The 20,651-nt window shown below is 44.7% G+C and overlaps 2 protein-coding genes across 3 annotated transcripts in view; both read right to left on the bottom strand.

Moving 5' to 3' along the window:
* Positions 1-20,651, bottom strand: part of LOC126194700 (focal adhesion kinase 1) — a 775,803-nt gene that overhangs the window by 600,226 nt on the left and 154,926 nt on the right. For both annotated transcript variants that reach the window (XM_049932927.1, XM_049932928.1), the window contains exon 3: positions 12,875-12,940. The gene's annotated coding sequence lies outside the window, so the exon portion shown is untranslated. The remainder of the gene's footprint in view (positions 1-12,874; positions 12,941-20,651) is intronic.
* Positions 1-20,651, bottom strand: part of LOC126195545 (cyclin-dependent kinase inhibitor 1C-like) — a 145,019-nt gene that overhangs the window by 39,435 nt on the left and 84,933 nt on the right. The window lies entirely within an intron of this gene.

Below are 20,651 nucleotides of genomic sequence, written 5' to 3'. Positions count from 1 at the left end.
ATTGTTTCTCTCCTGTGTGAATTGGAAACTCCAAATTTTGTGGCATTATTTTTTGTAGGACCATCTACATCGTTATTTGAAATAAAATAAACATAAAAAATTATAAACCTACGTCCTTATCAACTTTCACGCCACGTGTTTAATCGATAGTGCAGAATTTAATGTTGTTTTCCCACAACATTAGTCTGGAGCAAAAGTGGCATGTGGCACACCAACTGCAGGAAAATGAGATACCAAGCTGAGTAACACTTGAACAGTCTCAAGAAAATTCAATTCCTTCACGAAATACGTGGCTTACAAACACTCGTCCGACCAATTATGTGGTACTGTTCGTCAATCCGGAACCCTTAGCACGCAAGATCAACAAATGAGAAAGAAGTGAGCCAAAGAAGGGCAGCACGTTTCGTTGGGCGATCGTTTAAAAAGCGCGAGAGATGCTGAACATACTCCAATGGCAGACGGTACAAGAGAGGCGTTGTGCATCACGGGGAAGTTTGCTGTTAAAATTAGGAGAGCATAAGTTGTAATACACGCTTCGCGAAATGATCACAACGATGAAACCAGAGTTGAGACGGAGTTTTACTGAGTGAGAGTCGCTCTTCCATCACAATATACTCGAATAGAAGAAAAAAAAAAGGGGGGGGGTCATAGTAATGGATCGAGTACCCTCCGCCACGCACTGTGAAGTGGTTTGCGGGATATACATGAAGATCCAGACGTAAGGTGGTGGTGGTGGTTGTGGTGGTGGTGGTGGTGTCGCAGTGTGGGGCAGCACCACGTTGTATGGTAATAGTGTCGGGCAATCCTAGAACCGAGACGTCCTCGATTCCAATGTAAAAACTCACTCTCGGAAAGCTGCTGTCGAGTATTCCAGTACCACAGGCGAGAGCAATACCTCGTGTTACAGAATGCTGTTAGATTCCAACCGGCAGCAGAATGAGAACACTATTTTTGTTGTCAATCTTCAGGTTTTGGCGGCGCAAAGACTGTTCCATTAAGTTTCGGGTGTGCAGCCGCAAGAAATCTCCTTCTTCTTCTAATATTTCGGCTGTATACCGTCCAGCCATCTTCAGAGTGAGTCGCAAGGGACGAAGCGAGCACTGGAGCGGCAGTCCTGCGACTCACTCTGAAGATGGCTGGACGGTATACAGCCGAAATATTAGAAGAAGAAGATTTCTTGCGGCTTCACACCCGAAACTTAATGGAACATTATTTTTGTTTCTTCGTCGTTGTTTTGTGCCTTTGTCCCGGATTGGCGCAGACTCGGCATGGTTATTAACGATGGTTAGTTGGAGGGGGAGGGGGGGGAGCTCTAACGCCCTTCCTATCACCTTTGCGTTATCCTGCGGTACGGAGTCCAATTGTCTGCTTGTACTACATGAAATGTATTTGCAGTTGGAAATATGGACAACTATATAACGGAATGACAATGGAAATTTTTGCCGGATCGGGACTCCAACCCGGATTTCCCGGTTAACGAGAGCGGTAGTCTTGCCATTAGGCTATCCGAGCGCGACTGATGGGCAGACCCAAACTTGAACATGTCGTCAGCCATATGCCTACAAACTGTACTCTTACATCTATTACGTACATTCCTGTGCATGAGTGACTCTTTAATCGAAAGTCGCTTGCCTGTTGTCGGAGTTTAAATACGATATCGCAGTGCCTGTGTTACTCAGAAGTACGATTCAATGTTCCTTCGGATACGCATGCATGTCCCAAGGAACCTGTAACAGCCACGAGTATCCGGGCGGGTAGAATGAGAACATAATTATTTATGCAAATAACAAATTTGTGTGTGAAAATACAGGTTAATTCTAACAGTAATGTAGAAACAGCAACCAGCCACTGTTAATAATTCTATTTGTTTTGAATAAATAACGGTGTTTATGCTTACTTTATTGAAATCAATAAACTTCAGGTATAAGGGGCAGTCAAATGAAAACACAGGCCATAGCATACAGTCCGTGCGACAGGTGGCCCCACTGTTGTTACATTTCGAAACTGTCACTACTGTGGTATGGAAATGGCATAGTGCCACATGACAGGTGCAAACAGTTGTCGCATTATGAGCTTGGTTCTTGGTGGACGGGTCTAGCGTATTCATCTAGCTGTCATAGTATTGTACGGCTAGCGCCTATGATTCGACTATGCTTCAGGCAGCCGTGTAGCTGATGTGACCTGCATTCCTCATCGGCCTGCTACACTAACTACAGTGATGATATGGAAACAAATTCCTCGGGCGTGGAACCACAATCGGTCGAAGGCTACGCTTCAATGATTTGGTTGGGAAACACTGCAAAGACCTCCGTACAGCCCAGCTCTTTCACCGTGTGGTGTTCTCGTCTCTGGCGACCTGAAGAAAGACATGCGTGGACGTCGGATGAGAGAATGCAAGAGAGGGTGCGGTTGTGGATCCGTCAGCGTCTTAACACGTGTGATAATTAATTCTGAATGGAACCATTCTACGGCCCTACTGTGGCGGGTGTTCGGTTTTCATTTGACTGCCCCTCATAGACTGTGAATCCGAGAAACTAACTTGGGAAACGGAAGAAGCTTTGCTTAACTTATAAAAAAACTGTATTCTTCAATAGTGTAGGAAACGACGTGAAGACCTACACTGTAGACGGAGTCTCGACAGACGTGTACCCGAGAAGCGAGAATTTTGTACAACTACCTCGTGGCAGCCAGAAAGAGGTATAGGCTGTCGGAAGCGTGTTCGCTTCATTTTACTTCTCTGGAGCAGAATTGTCGATTCCAGGAAGTTCTCTGTTCCGACTTTGAATATACGAGCGTATGGGGACGGACATTTCGCTCGAATATGGAAGGAGTGCCGTTGAACGGCAAAGATTTTAAACATGGCTGAAACAGCAACTGTTGAAATTCTTCACAGTAAATGATGACAGCCTGCCTGTTGATGCTGGTGAAATGCGCTTTTCCTGTCTTGGGATTTTACGTATTTTTGATATTTACTGTTTGTAGTTTTCGATGTGTATGTGTGGTTAATTGACTGGTATGGTTTTATTCACAACGACAGATGGTTTCGTTTTACTTTAACATTTTGGTTGTTTTCGCTAGTATGTATTTTACCGTTTAAGTTACGCGAGATTCTCGCGCATAACAATAGTGCCGTCTCTCGTTAGATGTGTTCCGTAGAGCAAGCTTCATCTGCTTTACACTAGGACACAGGTAAATTGGTTTCATATTTTATATTTTACGCAGATGTTTTTAAATGGTTCTGATATGTATTATTTATTAAGACAGAAGGTTCGAATTAGCACAACTTTTAATAATTTTGATGCCCATGTGTATGTGTCCATGGATTTTAATGTGCGCGAGTGTCTCGCACATACCACAAGTGCCCTCTCTCGGGGAATCTGTCTGCCCTAGGGCTTTCACACCCTCGTCATGCCAGTTCATAGGCGGAGTACTGATGCTAAGCTGTGTTCGCATCGACCTTCTGTCCATAATTATGTTGTATAAATGGAGATGATGTTCTAACTACTGACGACGCCTTTGGCACAATTGTTTTATGAATCTCCATTGCAGGATGTGATTTTAGTGACTAAAACTTTTTGTGCCTCTAATACTCTGGTAAGTTTACAGTTACTTAAGCTATAGTGTTTTTTCTTTCTCAGTTCCGACGTTAAGTTTTTGCTAATGAAGGTGTCTTCATGTGCAGGTGAATTTTACTTCTGATGAAGGTATATTTTGATATACCGAAACCGTGGTCAAGAATTTTAATAAATCTTTATCCTGCAACTGTTTCGGCTGTCATCATTTACCGTGAAGATAAGGCAAAGGTACTTGTCAGTTTTGCAGTGTTAGTAGATGGCTCCGTTACCTAGGCGGGTGGCCGTACAGAAGCAATGTAGCCGACCTGGGTTCGCAGGAGCGCCATATTGGCGGGACGGCAGGTGTGCGGTAAACGGACACGCAGCGACGGGCACGGCACGGGGCAGGCCACGCACGGGGCGGGTCGCGAACTGCACCGTGGCCGCCTGCCAGCCGCTTCGCCCACGGCGGGACGGAAACTGCGCGGAGACTGCTGTATCTGCGAGGGTCAGCTGGGCGGGAAGGTGACGCCGGCATTGCGACATACGCGGCTAGGCGTCAGGCAGTCAACAAATGTGGTGGCCAGCCAACAGCAGGCAGTGTGACGCCCTGTCCTCCCACGACGTGTCCTCGAGATACAGAGAAAATACACACAACAATTTTTACGCGTGGGGTCGACAAATGTGCAGGAACTATTACCTACAGCTAGGTGTCACCACCAATCGCACGCTTCAGCACGCGAGGTCAGAAAACTTGCAGCAGTGTTGAGGCATCGGTCCCGGTGCAGCGAACGGCGGCTGTGGCGCGGGTACGCAGCCAGGTGTGAGTTGTGAGGCGGCAGCGGCAGGTGCCTGGGCTGGGCTGGGTGCACTCAGCGCGATGAGGCCACGACTCAGACAGCCAGCGCCGGCGGCGCGGCCGCAGGGGAAATACACAGGCGAGCGCGAGCGCTATATAGCAGGGCGGGCGTGTTTCTGATTAATGGCCGACACGGCGAGGGAAGCCGTCTTGCTCGCACCTGGCGGCCGCTACTGCCATCACGGCTTCCCAGCCGCGGCGGATATAATGACGGCGAGGCTACAGGAACACCGCAGCCAGGTAGCTGCGGCGCTGTCTCGCTGTCTGGACCAGTCTCTGTCTCAACCGGCTCTAGCGCAGCGAGGTCAGCAATATGTACACTACTGGCCATTAAAATTGCTACACCACGAAGATGACGTGCTACAGACGCGAAATTTAACCGACAGGAAGAAGATGCTGTGATATACCAATGATTAGCCCCTCAGAGCATTCACACAAGGTTGGTGCCGGTGGCGACATCTACACCGTGCTGACATGAGGAAAGTTTCCAACCGATTTCTCATATACAAACAGCAGTTGACCGGCGTTGCCTGGTGAAACGTTGTTGTGCCTGGTGTAAGGAGGAGAAATGTGTACCATCACGTTTTCGACTTTAAAAAAGGTCGGATTGTAGCCTATCGCGATTGCGGTTTATCGTATCGCGACATTGCTGCTCGCGTTGGTCGAGATCCAATGACTGTTAGCAGAATATGGAATAGGTGGGTTCACGAGGGTAATACGGAACGCCGTGCTGGATCCCAGCGGCCTCGTATCACTAGCAGTCGAGATGACAGGCATCTTATTCGCATGGCTGTAACGGATCGTGCAGCCACGTCTCGATCCCTGAGTCAACAGATGGGGACGTTTGCAAGACAACAACCATCTGCACGAACAGTTCGACGACGTTTGCAGCAGCATGGACTATCAGCTCGCAGACCATGGCTGCGGTTACCCTTGACGCTGCATCACAGACAGGAGCGCCTGCCTGCGATGGTGAACTCAAAGACGAACCTGGGTGCAAGAATGGCTAAACGTCATTTTTTTGGGTGAATGCAGGTTCTGTTTACAGCATCATGATGGTCGCATCCGTGTTTGGCGATACCACGGTGAACACACATTGGAAGCGTGTATTCGTCATCGCCATACTGGCGTATCACCCGACGTGATGGTATGGGCTGCCATTGGTTACACGTCTCGGTCACCTCTTGTTTGCATTGACGGCACTTTGAACAATGGACGTTACATTTCAGATGTGTTACGACCCGTGGATCTACCCTTCATTCGATCCCTGCGAAACCCTACATTTCAGCAGGATAATCCACGACCATATGTTACAGGTCCTGTAAGGGCCTTTCTGGATACAGAAAATGTTCGACTGCTGCCCTGGCCAGCACATTCTCCAGATCTCTCACCAATTGAAAGCGTCTGGTCAATGGTGGCCGAGCAACTGGCTCGTCACAATACACCAGTCACTACTCTTGATGAACTGTGGTACCGTGTTGAAGCTGCATGGGCAGCTGTACCTGTACACGCCATCCAAGCTCTGTTAGACTCAATGCCCAGGCATATCAAGGCCGTTATTACGGCCAGAGGTGGTTGTTCTGGGTACTGATTTCTCAGGATCTATGCACCCAAATTGCGTGAAAATGTAATCACATGTCAGTTCTAGTATAATACATTTGCCCAATGAATACCAGTTTATCTTCTGCATTTCTTCTTGGTGTAGCAATTTTAATGGCCAGTAGTGTACATAAACACTCTGTCCATCCCAAGTTTAACATCAAAGCATGGCGCTACGCCTCTATCTAAAAAAAAAGTAGACTCCACCCGAACAGGTCATGAAGGCTCAACGGTACCAACCGGCCGCGGCGTCATCCTCAGCCCGGCTGTATATCGGTTTACGAGACCGGAGCCGCTAACTCTCAATCAAGTATCTCCTCAGCTCGCCTCACAAGGTGTCAGTGCACTCCGATTGCCAACAGCGCTCGGCAGACCGCATGGTCACCCATCCAAGTGCTAGCCCAGCTCGACATACTTTAACTTCGGTGGGCTGACGGGAATCGGTGTTACCACTGCGGAAAGGCCTTGGCCTACCTTCTTGTCACCCATGTGGTTGTTAAGGAGTGCCCCAGAGAAGTGTGGTAGGTCCGCTGTTGTTTTCTATCTACATAAATGATCTTTTGGATAGGGTGGATAGCAATGTGAGGCTGTTTGCTGATGATGCTGATGCTGTGGTGTACGGGAAGGTGTCGTCGTTGAGTGCTGTAGGAGGATACAAGATGACTTGGACAGGATTTGTGATTAGTGTAAAGAATGGCAGCTAACTCTAAATATAGATAAATGTAAATTAATGCAGATGAATAGGAAAAAGAATCCTGTAATGTTTGAATACTCCATTAGTAGTGTAGCGCTTGACACATGTCCATTATAATTATCCGGGCTGTTATGCCGTGGTCGGTTGATGAATTTTGTCTCAATTCCCAACGTTTCGTCTCCGACTGCGGGAGACATCTTCAAGGGGGTCCGTAGGTCGTTGGAAGGTCCAACACACCCACTGACTGAGTCCACCTACGGACCCCCTTGAAGATGTCTCCCGCAGTCGGAGACGAAACGTTGGGAACTGAGACAAAATTCATCAACCGACCACGGCATAACAGCCCGGATAATTATAATGGACATGATATTTCCGGTCGTGAAAGTCTACATTTTAGTAGCGCTTGACACAGTCACGTCGATTTAATATTTGGGCGTAACATTGCAGAGCGATATGAAGCGGGACAAGCATGTACTGGCAGTTGTAGGGAAGGCGGATAGTCGTCTTCGGTTCATTGGTAGAATTTTGGGAAGATATGGTTCATCTGTAAAGGAGACCGCTAATAAAACACTAATACGACCTATTCTTGAGTACTGCTCGAGCGTTTGGGATCCCTATCAGGTCGGATTGAGGGAGGACATAGAAGGATGCAGAGGCGGGCTGCTAGATTTGTTACTGGTAGGTTTGATCATCACGCGAGTGTTACGGAAATGCTTCAGGAACTCGGGTGGGAGTCTCTGGAGGAAAGGAGGCGTTCTTTTCGTGAATCACTACTGAGGAAATTTAGAGAACCAGCATTTGAGGCTGACTGCAGTACAATTTTACTGCCGCCAACTTACATTTCGCGGAAAGACCACAAAGATAAGACGGATTAGGGCTCGTACAGAGGCATATAGGCAGTCATTTTTCCTTCGTTCTGTTTGGGAGTGGAACAGGGAGAGAAGATGCTAGTTGTGGTACGAGGTACCCTCCGCCACGCACCGTATGGTGGATTGCGGAGTATGTGTGTAGATGTAGAAGGAGTGACGTATGAGGAAACAGACAGGTATGTATAAGCTAATGTAACTTTTACTGTTTGAGAGATACTTTACCCATGTTTTTATTATATTATTCGCCATAACATCTCCCCATGACACTACTTCACTCTGCTTCTCGCGCACCTTATAGCACGCCCTTTCGCGTACAATTATACTAGAGTGTATGCCGCACTGTAGCGCTTTGCATTTAACACACAGCTGCTCCATCCTTCCAGCCGGCCACTGAGATCCGCGCAAACCCAAGATCAGCCCCGCTACGGAAGCGCAGCGAGAACTTTTTTTTTTTTAATAAAAAAAAAATATTTACGGGTTGCTACAGAATAGCGCGACCTGAGGCGCAAGGCCGCACAAGACGGTAATTAGTTTTTTTTGTGGTTAAGCATTTGAACGATTCTTTAATCGAAATTACGTGAAAAAGAGTTGCGTTATACATATGTATACGTGACTAATGTTAATATAAATCAAAATATTTTTAGTTTTACTGATGCAGCTACACTTAAAAGATTTTGAAGAACTAACACTTTCAAATGTTTAACACCGAAGCTGCTTTTTTATTTACTGGCAGCCCGCATCTCGTGGTCGTGCGGTAGCGTTCTCGCTTCCCACGCCCGGGTTCCCGGGTTCGATTCCCGGCGGGGTCAGGGATTTTCTCTGCCTCGTGATGGCTGGGTGTTGTGTGCTGTCCTTAGGTTAGTTAGGTTTAAGTAGTTTTAAGTTCTAGGGGACTGATGACCATAGATGTTAAGTCCCATAGTGCTCAGAGCCATTTACTGGCAGACTAGTTTCGGCTGTTGCCTATTTTCGCAAACTACGTATTTCTATTTAGGATGTGTTTGTTGTGGACTGTTCTTTTTATGTCATCCTACTAATGTATATCAGAAGTTCGTTATCCAGTATGATGTGTCACGCTAGCTTATTTATACAAAATACGTGGCTTGCGAAAATGGGCAAAACCCATTTTGAGTCAGTGAACATTTAAATATGTCTCCTCTTCAATATTTCAGAGCTGCAAGACGCGGCGTTTTGAAAATTTTCGCTGTCAAAAACTAGTTTTTTACAGCCTACCCACTTTTTAAATAAATAAATCAAAATTCGATCGTGGAATAGGAGGAGTTGTCCAGAAGAAATGATTTTACGTTGAATTTAAAACTTGCTTTGCTACCTGTCAGACATTTTATGTTATTGGCCAAATGATCAAAAAATTTTTGTTGCTGCATACTGAACTCCTTTTTGGGCCAACGACAGCTGTAATGATGGGTAATAAAGGTCATTTACTCCTCTAGTGTTATAGGTACAGAAGGTACTTTTCTTCTCAAACTGTGATAGTTTATTTATGACGAATTTCAGTGATGGATATCTGCACTTTAATGTTGGAGTTAATAATCGCAACCCATCGACGCGACGACCTGACCGTGCTATGGGGCTCACATTGCTCAAAGCTGTATATCACCATCTTCACACTGTTCTTACAGACAAAATTTTAAGTCAAAATGCTTTCGCTGATGGATGGACAGATGCACCCAGACACCAAGTTACTAATTTCACTGTCGCCACACAAGAACCAATTTTCTTTTCGTCCTGGTGAGTGCAGAGAAACAGCACAATTAAGGATATAAAATACATAACGGGTAACACTGAATGATGTGCGACTCTACAAGGGGCGTTCAATAAGTAATGCAACACATTCTTTTTCTCCGCCAATTTCTGTTGAAAAAATGCAGAGTTTGTTGTGGTACATCATGGAATATTCCCAATTCAGTCCCTATAGTTGCATGGAGTTCCGATAGGTGGTGGCGCTATATGTAGTCTTCTAAATGGTGTACGTAACAGAGGTGTGTTCCAAGCAGAGAGCTGTTACTTAATTTCTTTTGGTCTAAAATCAGATCGTCGTAAATATTCATAGGCGCTTGAAGGATGTCTACGGAGGCCTGACAATGAACGAAAGCACGGTGAATCGTTAGGCAGGGAGTCTGTTATCTTTGTAAGAAGATCGCGCAAATCTCTCTCTCTTTCTCTCGCGTGCCGTCCGGCCGCACACAGTTGTGGATCCTGCAATGTTGGAACTTGCGGACACTCTCACTCGAGGTTATCGATGGATTACAGCGAAACACCTCGCTGCACAACGGGACAGATTCGTACACCAGCTGGGATGCTCAAAGGTGTGTGCCCGCTGCGTTACTGGGTACCTAACAGAAGGCCATAAAGCAACGACGGCCTATCTGTGCAGAATTGTTCGCGCGTTACGAGACTCGTCGTGCAGTTTTTGTCGATCATCATCACAAGAGATGAAGCAGGGTTCATCATTCCGAATCGGAAACAAAACAACAATACATGGAGTGGCCCCACGCCAACTATCCTCCGAAGAAAAAGTTCAAAACCGCACCCTCAACCGCATGGCGACAGTCTTCTGGGACTCTGAAAGGGTTAATCTGATGTCCTCCCTCATGGTGCAACGATCAACTCTGAAGTGTATTGTGCTAACTTCTAACGATAAGAGTTCGGCGTGTTTATCGCCACAAAAATACAAACGAACTTCTCCTTCTCCATGGCTACGCAGGGCCTCACACAAGGCTGCGCACCCGAGAGAAATTCACAAAACGTCATTGGACTGTTCTTCCTCACCTACCCCACAACCCAAATCTCGCACCTTAGAACTTCAATTTGTTTGGCCCAATGAAGGACGGACTCCGCGGATAGTAGTACGTAACGATGGGGAGATTATTGACGCAGTAAAACATTGGCTCTGACGTCGACCAGTACAGTGGTACCATGCGGGCATGCAGTCCCTTCCAGTAGGCCCTACGGTCGTCACATTGAACGGAGATTATATTGAAAAATAGGGTTTTGTAATGAGGACTAATACAGTGTATTGGAATCCCCAATAAAATCAACCTGCTTTCAGAAAAAAATGGTTTACATTACTTATTGATCGCCCCTCGCAACTATCTGTGGAAAAAAAAAGAAGGAAGAGAGAGAGAGAGAGAGAGAGAGAGAGAGAGAGAGAGAGAGAGAGAATTCGTCAGCGACCAGTTTCTCGCTTACAGATTCAGCTACGATTCTTGCTCTACCAATGCCACCAATAACATCGGTGAACCTAACATTTACTACGACGTTTATCTACTATACCAAAACTGCCGAATCGTAGTTGTAATAGACCGCAACTCTACTCAGGGGCAGTCAAATGACAATGAAACCGACAGAAAAAAAGTAATTAAACAGCTTATTATTTCAAAACAACTCGCCACAGCTTTTAATACGTTTATCCTAATATGACGGAAGACGGGCAATATCTTCATGGAAAAATGTTGGCGGTTTCCTACGAAAACATGATTTTTTTATTTTTTTATTTTTTTACTTTCATTCCAATGGATCCGTAGTGATTAGGTTCTCCAGGATGTAGAAAATGTCAGAAAAACAATAATACATGACAAATATTTACAGCTGAAACAAATAAGCTAATGTACCTTCCACAGGTCGCAAGCAGAATGATCGTCATTTTTTTAATGAACACTATATGAATTTTAAAAAAAAGTTTTATTTATTTGTGAGGTAATAAACATGTAATAGAACTACTACAATACTTATTTACAATTAACACATTACTGCACTGAAATAGCGCAGAAGTTAGATTGTACTTACACACACACCACACCACACACACACACACTTATCTCCAATGAACACATTACTGCACTGATATATATATATATATATATATATATATATATATATATATATATATATATATATATCAGTTGGTTCTAATGAGAAATTCATCAATGGAGTAGAAAGAGCTGGCCACCAGGCTTCTCTTAAATTGAATTTCATTGGTTGTTAAGCTTTTTATGGCTGCTGGCAAGTTATTGAAAATGTGTGTTCCTGAATAATGCACACCTTTTTGTACAAGAGTAAGTGACTTTAAATCCTTGTGAAGATTATTCTTATTTCTAGTATTGATTCCACGAATTGAGCTGTTGGTTTGAAAAAGTACCCAGGCTTCGTCCGAAGCAAACTGACGGCCGCGAATGTCTTTCTTCAGGGCTCCAAAAATATGTAAATCGCACGGGGAGGGATCGGGATTGTATGAAGAATGTGTAAGGGCTTCCAAGCGAAACTTCTGCAGTGTAGTCGAAAAAACATTGGCATCACGTGGGCAGACACTACCCTGCAAACAGAATGATGCCGCACGTGAACATGCCTGGGCGTTTGGATTTGATGGTGTGCTTCAATAAACGCACAGCGGTACGTGGACACTTTGCAAAAACTGAAGCGCACCATCGAGTCCAAACACCCAGGAATGTTGACGGTCGGCACCATTCTGTTTCAGGATAATACCCGCGGGCAGACTGCCGAGGCTGTTTAAAATTCCGCCGGGAAGCCCTTACATAGCGTCCATACAGTCCCGATCTCTCCCTATGCAAATTCCATATTTTTGGAGCCCTGAAGAAAGACAACGTGGGCGTCGATTTGCTCCGTAGGAAGAGGAAGAGACAAGCGCAAACATTTTCCCATGAAGGCATCGACCACCTTATCTAACAGTGGGATAAATGGACGAGTATTAACTGTTAACGGCGATTTCTTTTGAAATAATGAACAGTTTACTCACTTTTTGCATCTGTCTAGTCTTCACTGGCTTGCCCCTTACCTGGCGATACCAGACGTTGCATTATATTTTTCCTCGCTTGAGAGCTGAAAACAAATTTTGGCTGTAAGTGTAATGGAAGTAATGAGCTCTTGTTTATGAGCTATTACCGAAGCTAGTACACGGCTATGCACGTAATGAATGACGTTAACGGCAACATTTATCGACAAAGTGCACAGGCGTCTGATTAGTGCGAACATGAGGGGGCACCGTTCTATAAGCTGCATCCCTTTGTCACAGCATAAGCGGGGGTAGACGTCGGAAAAATTCACGACCTCTCACCGCATCTCTTTAACGTGTACACATGACACGCACGACACCGCCTTTCCAAATTTCTCGAAATAAACGTAACTGTTTGCAGCGCGACACAGACTTCTCCGACGTTAAAAACTTTGCGTTATACTACTGTGATCACATCATAGGCGTCATCAACCGATCAAAAGGCTGGCTGGTGGCCATAAGACGTGCAGTCAACCCATCTTAACTCACCCGCAGAACGCCGGCTGCAATCCTACTGCTGCTCGGGCGAAGACCGCGAAACCATCGGCAGGACACCTGCAACACACGACACAGCTGTCAGCACTATTCCCTCCTGACACAATCAAAACAATCACAGAATAATTTCTTTTACTTCAGGCAATGATCACAAAACTTCTTGTCCTTTGACTACCGGTTTCGGTCAGCAATAACCATCTTCAGATCTGCAGCGAAAACAAGGGAAATGAAGTAAAACTTCGTGGGCAGAGTACATCTTAAAACAATAAAACATACCGTAACGAAAAATTTTTACTTTGACTGGCGTAAAAAATATGAGGCATACCTGTTTTATAACATGTCCTAACATGGTAAAGCCATAGTGGTATCGTCACAAAATATACACAAAATCAGTTTAACATCGACGCACATATTTAAAATATGGTGTAAACTGGGCCATCGTGAGCCAGGAGTCATACTGCCGTTAGCTTTACTGTTCCTAACAAAGTGCTTTACAGTAGCCACAACATACTTTGTGTGGTAAGCTCGTTAGCTGTCGCTGCTGTGAGTCTACACATATTCGTCAATTATACTGTTGTACAGAACGCAATAAATGAAGATTACAATAGGTAAAGTCTCTAGTGGGCTTGCTAAATGTGTAAGTTATTAGTGGTAAAATGTAATGATTAAAAACACAAATTAAATTTAAAACTGTTAAAAGGAAATAGTTAAATGATTCGGAGACGCTCTTGCAACCATTTTATATAAAAATAATAAAATACACAAGAACAAGCATAATGACTTAATAATATAAACTGATAATAATAGAAAGTTCATACAGTAACTAGTGAAATAAATCAAAAGGATGAAAACATAAGATTAAAGTCCTGTGCTCTTCATTTATTTCGTTTTGTACAATTTTATAACTGAAGAATATGTGTACACTCATAATAACGACATCTAACGAGCCTGCGCAGCAAACGTATGTTGTGAAACTTCCTGGCAGATTAAAACTGTGTGCCGAACGGAGACTCGAACTCGGGACCTTTCCCGGCTGTGGTAAAGCCATGTCTCCGCAATATCCTTTCTTCCAGGAGTACTAGTTCTGTAAGTTTCGCAGGAGAGCTTCTGTGAAGTTTGGAAGATGGAGACGAGGTACCAGCGGAATTAGAGCTGTGAGGACAGGTCGTGAGTAGTGCTTGGGTAGCTCACTTGGTACAGCACTTGCCCGCGAAAGGCAAACGTCCCGAGTTCGAGTCTCGGTCCGGCACACAGTTTTAATCTGCCAGAAGTTTCATATCAGCGCACACTCCACTGCAGAGTGAAAATTTCATTCCAGAAATGTGTGTTGTGGCTACTGTACTGCAGTCCGTTATGAACAGTAGCGCTACTGATACTATGACTCCGTCGGCACTGTGGCCCAATTTACAGCGTATTTTAAATACGTGCGACGATGCTAAGCTGATTTTGCGCATGTTTTGTGACGGTGCCGCTATGGCTTTATTATACTAGGATATGTTATAAAACAAGTAAGCCTCGTCATATTTTAAGCGCGTCTTTGCACATCCATGAAAGTAATAACATTTTTTTTTCTTATGGTATACATAGTCGTAATTCGTTTCTCAAGTTTTGCTGCAGATCTGATGATGGCACTGTGTACCCAAACCGGTAGTCAAAGGACCAAAACCTCTGTGATCACTGGCGGGAATAAAAAATGTTAGACACTTCCCAGATCACTGTTTTACTCCGCAACCATGTCGCAACTTGTGGAAACAATCACACATATGGGAAAATTTTAGCTGTGAGGTCTGCACGCAGCACTTCCATCATCAGGACACAACAGCCACCCGCTAATGCCAGGAGCTTTGTGTCCTACAGAGTGAATCGGAACATCGCTGAAAAAGTTTCGGACGTTCATTCGGGCTACCTTCCGAGTATTTTGATACAAAAGGCCCTTGGCGCCTACATCTCATGGATACTCTGCAAATCACATCTAAGTGCCTGGCAGAGGGTTCATCGAACCACCTTCACATTTCTCCATTATTCCAATCTCGTATAGCGCGCGGAAAGAATGAACACCTGTATCTCTCTGTACGAGCTCTGATTTCCCTTATTTTATCATGGTGATCGTTTCTCTCTATGTAGGTCGGTGTCAACAAAATATTTTCGGATTCGGAGGAGAAAGTTGGTGACTGGAATTTCGTGAGAAGAATCCGTCGCAACGAAAAACGCCTTCTTTTAATGATTGCAGATGACACAAGTATTGCAATAAATAGTATGTAGAGTGTAGTTTAGAAAGATCTGCTAATGATATTTTCATGGATATTAATAAATGGTTTAAAGCCAACTCACTGACATTAAACTTCGAAAAGCCTCACTATATGCAATTCAGAACCTGTAACAGATTTCCACCCAGCATATGCATAAATTATGAAGAAGAGCAGATAGAAGAGGTTGACAGTCTTAAATTCCTGGGATTACAACTTGATAATAAATTCCATTGGGAGGAGCACACCACAGAACTGCAGAAACGCCTTAACAAATCTGTATTTGCAATTCGAGTGTTAGCAGACATAGGCGACATAAAAATGAAAAAGCTTGCATACTTTGCCTACTTTCATTCCATAATGTCATATGGTATAATATTTTGGGGTAACTCTTCAAGTCAGACAAAAGTTTTCAGAGTCTAAAAGCGTGTAATACGTATTATTTGTGGAGTAAATTCACGGACGTACTGTAGAAACCTCTTCAAAGAATGGGTATACTAACTACTGCCTCTCAGTATATTTACTCATTAATGAAATTTGTCCTAAAAAATATATCTCTTTTTCCAGCAAACAGCTCAGTTCATACATAAAATACCAGGAACAAAAATGATCTGCACAAGGACTTAAAAGCACTTACTTTAGTTCAAAAAGGGGTCTACTACTCAGGAACACTCATCTTCAATAATTTGCCAGCAAACATAAAAAATTTAGTTACAAATAAAGATCAGTTTAAAAGGAGCCTGAAAGACTTACTATTGGCCAACTCCTTCTACTCCATTGACGAATTTTTTAATAGAAACAAATGATGTATTGTGTATATATTCATACTATTCTACTCCATTGACGAATTTTTTAATAGAAACAAATGATGTATTGTATATATATTCATACTATTAGTATTGTTATTTCAGCTTTTTATATATATAAAACAAATTGACATGTTCCACATCCACGGGGATCTCCTCAGCACGGATCTATGGAACGAAAAACTAATCTAAATCTAAATCTATCTAAACCAAATCCTGTATCGTTTCTGTGTTACAGAAATGACAATACAAAACGTTCTGCCCTTCTTTGAGTTTTTTCCATGTACTCCGTCAGTGCTATCTGGCAAGGATCCAATACCGCGCAAAGTATTTAGTTGAATTTACGGCTTTTAGATTAGACTGATTTATCGTGTAACCGAAGTTTAACGAGTTCCTTTCAGCACTCATATGAATGACCTCACACTTTTCGTAATTTAGGGTCAACTTCCACTTTTCGCACCATTCAGATATCTTTTCAAAATCGTTTTGCAGTTTGTTTTTATCTTCTGATGACTTTATTAGTCGATAAACAACAGTCTCATCTGCAAACAACCGAAGACGGCTGCTCAGATTGTCTCCCAAATCGTTTATATATATATAAGAAACAGCAAAGGGCCTGTAACACTACCTTGGGGAACGCCAGAAATCACTTGTGTTTTACTCGATGACGTTCCGTCAATTACTACGAACTGTGACCTCTCTGACAGGAAGTCACAAATCCAGTCACATAACTGAGACGATATTCCATAAGCACGCAATTTCACTACGAGCCGCTTGTGTGGTATAGTGTCAAAAGCCGTCCGGAAATTCAGGTATACAGAGTAGTAATGTAATAGTGATTTATTCGATTTGTTAATCCAGTTACCTTCGAATCTGTGAAAATACCTGCGTAACAGAGAAAAATCTTGTTTAATGCTCAAGTACCAAACTGTAGAACACAAAACAACTTAATGCAAAAGCTACTCTGATGTGGTTTGCCATTACTGTGGGAACAGTGCAGCATAGAGTCGTTGGCCGCTCTTCCACTGCAACCAGTAAATTCACAAACGAGGTGCACATCGGCCAACCCTTCATCGGTAAACCTGTCTATACTGCTGCTTATCACTGTTAAAAGTACAGCCAACACTGCAGGAAAAAGCAAATCCGAGACAGAACGGAGCAATATAGACTGCAAACTTGACGGCGAAGAGTCAAGTGAACATTACCGTTATCAACAACAAGATCAGCGAGTGAACGTTTCCAAACGAGACACGCAGCTTCACCGTCGACCACGATACTATTGCACCTGGTAGTGAGGGCGCTTCGTTCGGCTTATCAACGATTTTCGTCCTGATGTTTCACGAGGACACGCTCAACCACTTGATTGTGTATGCACAGCTGACTTGAAACCATTCAACGTGCGATGTATTTTTCTTAGTGACCACTGCACTTGTTTACTCTAACGTCACCACGTGATTCGGACGACGGTCACGAGAGGCCATTTGCTACAATATCGTGGTCGGGTAATACACCGTCGACACAGGCACTGTTTTGCCTATATTTCAGCGCAATACATTTACAAATAGGGTTTAGAAGTCAAACTAAGTGCAATTACTTTGCAACAAGCGACAGGAGATGACGGGTCCCTTGTACCAAAATATTCAGAAAATATCCCTGAACAGTCTCCAAAACTTATTTGGTGCAGCTGTCGTCGAGCCCGCATAAGTTACCTGTACGTTTCACGGAGGATACTTGTGTGTGTGTGTGTGTGTGTGTGTGTGTGTGTGTGTGTGTGTGTGTGTGTGTGTAGGCTTCTGATGTGAGTTTTGTGCCAGAGACCGTCGGTGCAGCCAGTGTCCGCACTCGCTACTGGTCTGACAGAGCAATTTCTGTGTAGAAGGGTACAGTCTGCGAGTGGGAGAAAGCACAGCAGATCACTGGTCACTTTTTAAGAACTGAAGACATTACGAGATTCGAATTCTTTATCCTGTTCGAGCACTTCCGAACTGCAGAAGCTCTGCGCTACTGTCGGAGACCATAAACTTGGCGGTATTTTTTTTCACAGTGCAGCTAAGAAAAGGGCGAGATAGTAACTAATACATGATCAACCACAACATCATGACCACCGACCTATTATTGATATTAATCAAAAAATGGTTCAAATGGCTCTTAGCACTATGGGACTTAACATCTGAGGTCATCAGTCCACTAGACTTAGAACTACTTAAACCTAACTAACCTAAGGACAACACACACATTCAAGCCCGAGGCAGGATTCGAACCTGCGACCGTAGCAGCAGCGCGGTTCCGGACTGAAGCGCCTAGAACGGCTCGGTCACAACGGTCGGCTCGATATTAACCTGTTCAGGCGATAGCAGCGTCACCTGGCGAGGAATGACTGCTTGTCGGATACACGCACGGTGCATGTAGTATCAGTATGCGTGATGTCTATGTGTGTAGAACGGGGAAGGCACACGAAATATGTGAATTTGCCCGAGGACAGATTGTGACGGCCCGGAGGTTCGGCGCTAGCATTTCGAAAACTACAAGACTTGTCGCGTATTCGAGGAGTGCTATGCATAGTGCCTTCAACACGTTGCCAAACAAAGATGAAACCGTCCAAAAGTCGTGAGGTTGAGCGGTCGCCCGTCATTACGTATGTCGGACGTCGTAGGCACGGCAGACTGGTAAAACAGGACAGGCGGAGTACTGTGGCGGAACTAACATCAGACTTTAATGCTAGGCAGAGTACACGTATGTATGAACACACAGTGCACCGAACACTCCAAACGATGGGCCTCCGCAGCGAACGACACATGCATGTGCCAATAGTAAAACCACGACATCGGCAATTACGACTGCAATGAGCACGTGACCATCCGCATTGGCCGAGTGTTGCATTGTCTGATGAATCCCGATACCTTCTTCATCAAGCCGATGGGAGGGCACGAATTCCTCGTCTTCCACGGGAACAGCTCCTTGACACCTGTACTGTGGCACAGAGACAAGCTGGCGGCGGCTTCATTATGCTCTGGGGAACATTCTCGTGGGCATCCATGGGCACAGCGGAGTTCGTGCAAGGCTCCACGACGGTCAAGGAGTATCGTATAGTGGTTGCAGACCACGAGCATCCCTTCACGATTATCATGTTTCCCGACGGTATTGGCATTTTTCAACAAGATAACGTGCCATGTCACAAGGCCAGGAGTGTGGTGTAGTAGTTCGAGGAACGTAGTGACGAGTTCCAATTAATCTGCTAACCCTCCAACTCGCCAGATCTGAACCCGACCGAATACATCTGGGATGTGATTGAACGTGGCGTCAGCGCTCATCAGCTCCCTCCCCAGAATTTACGGGAATTAGGTGATGTGTGTGTGTGTGTGTGTGTGTGTGTGTGTGTGTGTGCAGATGCGGTGCAAACTCCTCCAGCGACCTACAAACATGACAAGCCACCGGGTACTTGTGCTATTATAAGGTCTAGAGCACGCGTACGGGATAACACTCAGACTCTGGACTTAGAAAATTTCTGATCGGTAGCGTCAGCCGAGAACCGCTAGTCGTACATCGCGAACTGGGGGCTCAAGGATGCAACAGCTTTGTCTATATAAGTAATGATTTTGTTAAGAAGGTGCGACGCCGCTGTTATACGTGCCAAAGGTCGACATACCGGCTATTAGGTAGGTAGTCATTATGTTCTGGTTGATCAGTTTACGTAGTTATTTGGTCAATACCTTCTTCGCAGTAACTACGAAATTATCTGTAAAATAGTATTGTCGTGAAAATAGCAACTAAATATAATTCCGACCGGCCGCTATGTCATCCTCTTCCTTGTGAGGTCTGCACACTGCTGTCCTGGCCGTTGTCAGTGTGCCAGACTTTGGAAACGCTACTTCTCACTCAAGAAAATTCCTCAAATTGCATAACCACGCTGACCGTGAACACCTTTCCAGATCTTCCACCACGGAAAAATCCCTGCCAGTACTGGGAATTCAACGTAGCCCAACCGCATAGTAGCCATCTATGCTAATTCAGCTACGGAAACTGTCTGACATGTATCTATACCATGAATTAATGAATCTTGATGGCAATTGTAGAGAACGTAGACGATGAAAACCGGCGTCGGTACGTAGCCTATTCCTCTTACACAGCAGCAATGTGGCAGCCAGACTTAAGCCCACACACGGATCACGATCTATAGTGTCATATGCCTTCACTCCATGCAACACTGCCGACGGGTTTGGCACTAAATCTTGGACGCGCAGCAAAATCTGGTGGTCTGGAGCTATGCCGCATCCCCCCACCCTTTGCCGGCCAAGTGATGATAAAGACAACGTATTTTTCCGCCGTGATTCGAACTGGATACTTCCACGTCGAGCGATACCAGATAATACTAGTCAGCGGCATCGGCTGCGGAGGCGGGACTGCCTCATTTGAAGTATATTCGTACCGACGAGTTGATCGGTCACGCTGTCGGCTTTTACTTTAATCTACATTTAGATGCATTAAGTGAGCCTATTCGGAGATTCATGAATGGAGTAAAATGGATTGCCCAGCAAATACGATATCAGTTATTTGAAAACTTTTTGTGTTTTCTACTAACATGTTTAATTCTTTTGGGATTCTGCAGTGCCGGCCGGAGTGGCCGAGCGGTTCTAGGCGCTACAGTCTGGAACCGCGTGACCGCTACGGTCGCAGGTTCGAATCCTGCCTCGGGCATGGATGTGTGTGATGTCCTTAGGT

Source organism: Schistocerca nitens, chromosome 7 (genome assembly GCF_023898315.1).
Source record: "Schistocerca nitens isolate TAMUIC-IGC-003100 chromosome 7, iqSchNite1.1, whole genome shotgun sequence".
Taxonomy (NCBI): Eukaryota; Metazoa; Arthropoda; class Insecta; order Orthoptera; family Acrididae; genus Schistocerca; species Schistocerca nitens.
Note: the sequence above shows the minus strand (reverse complement) of the source record. Positions and strands in the feature narration are given on the sequence as shown.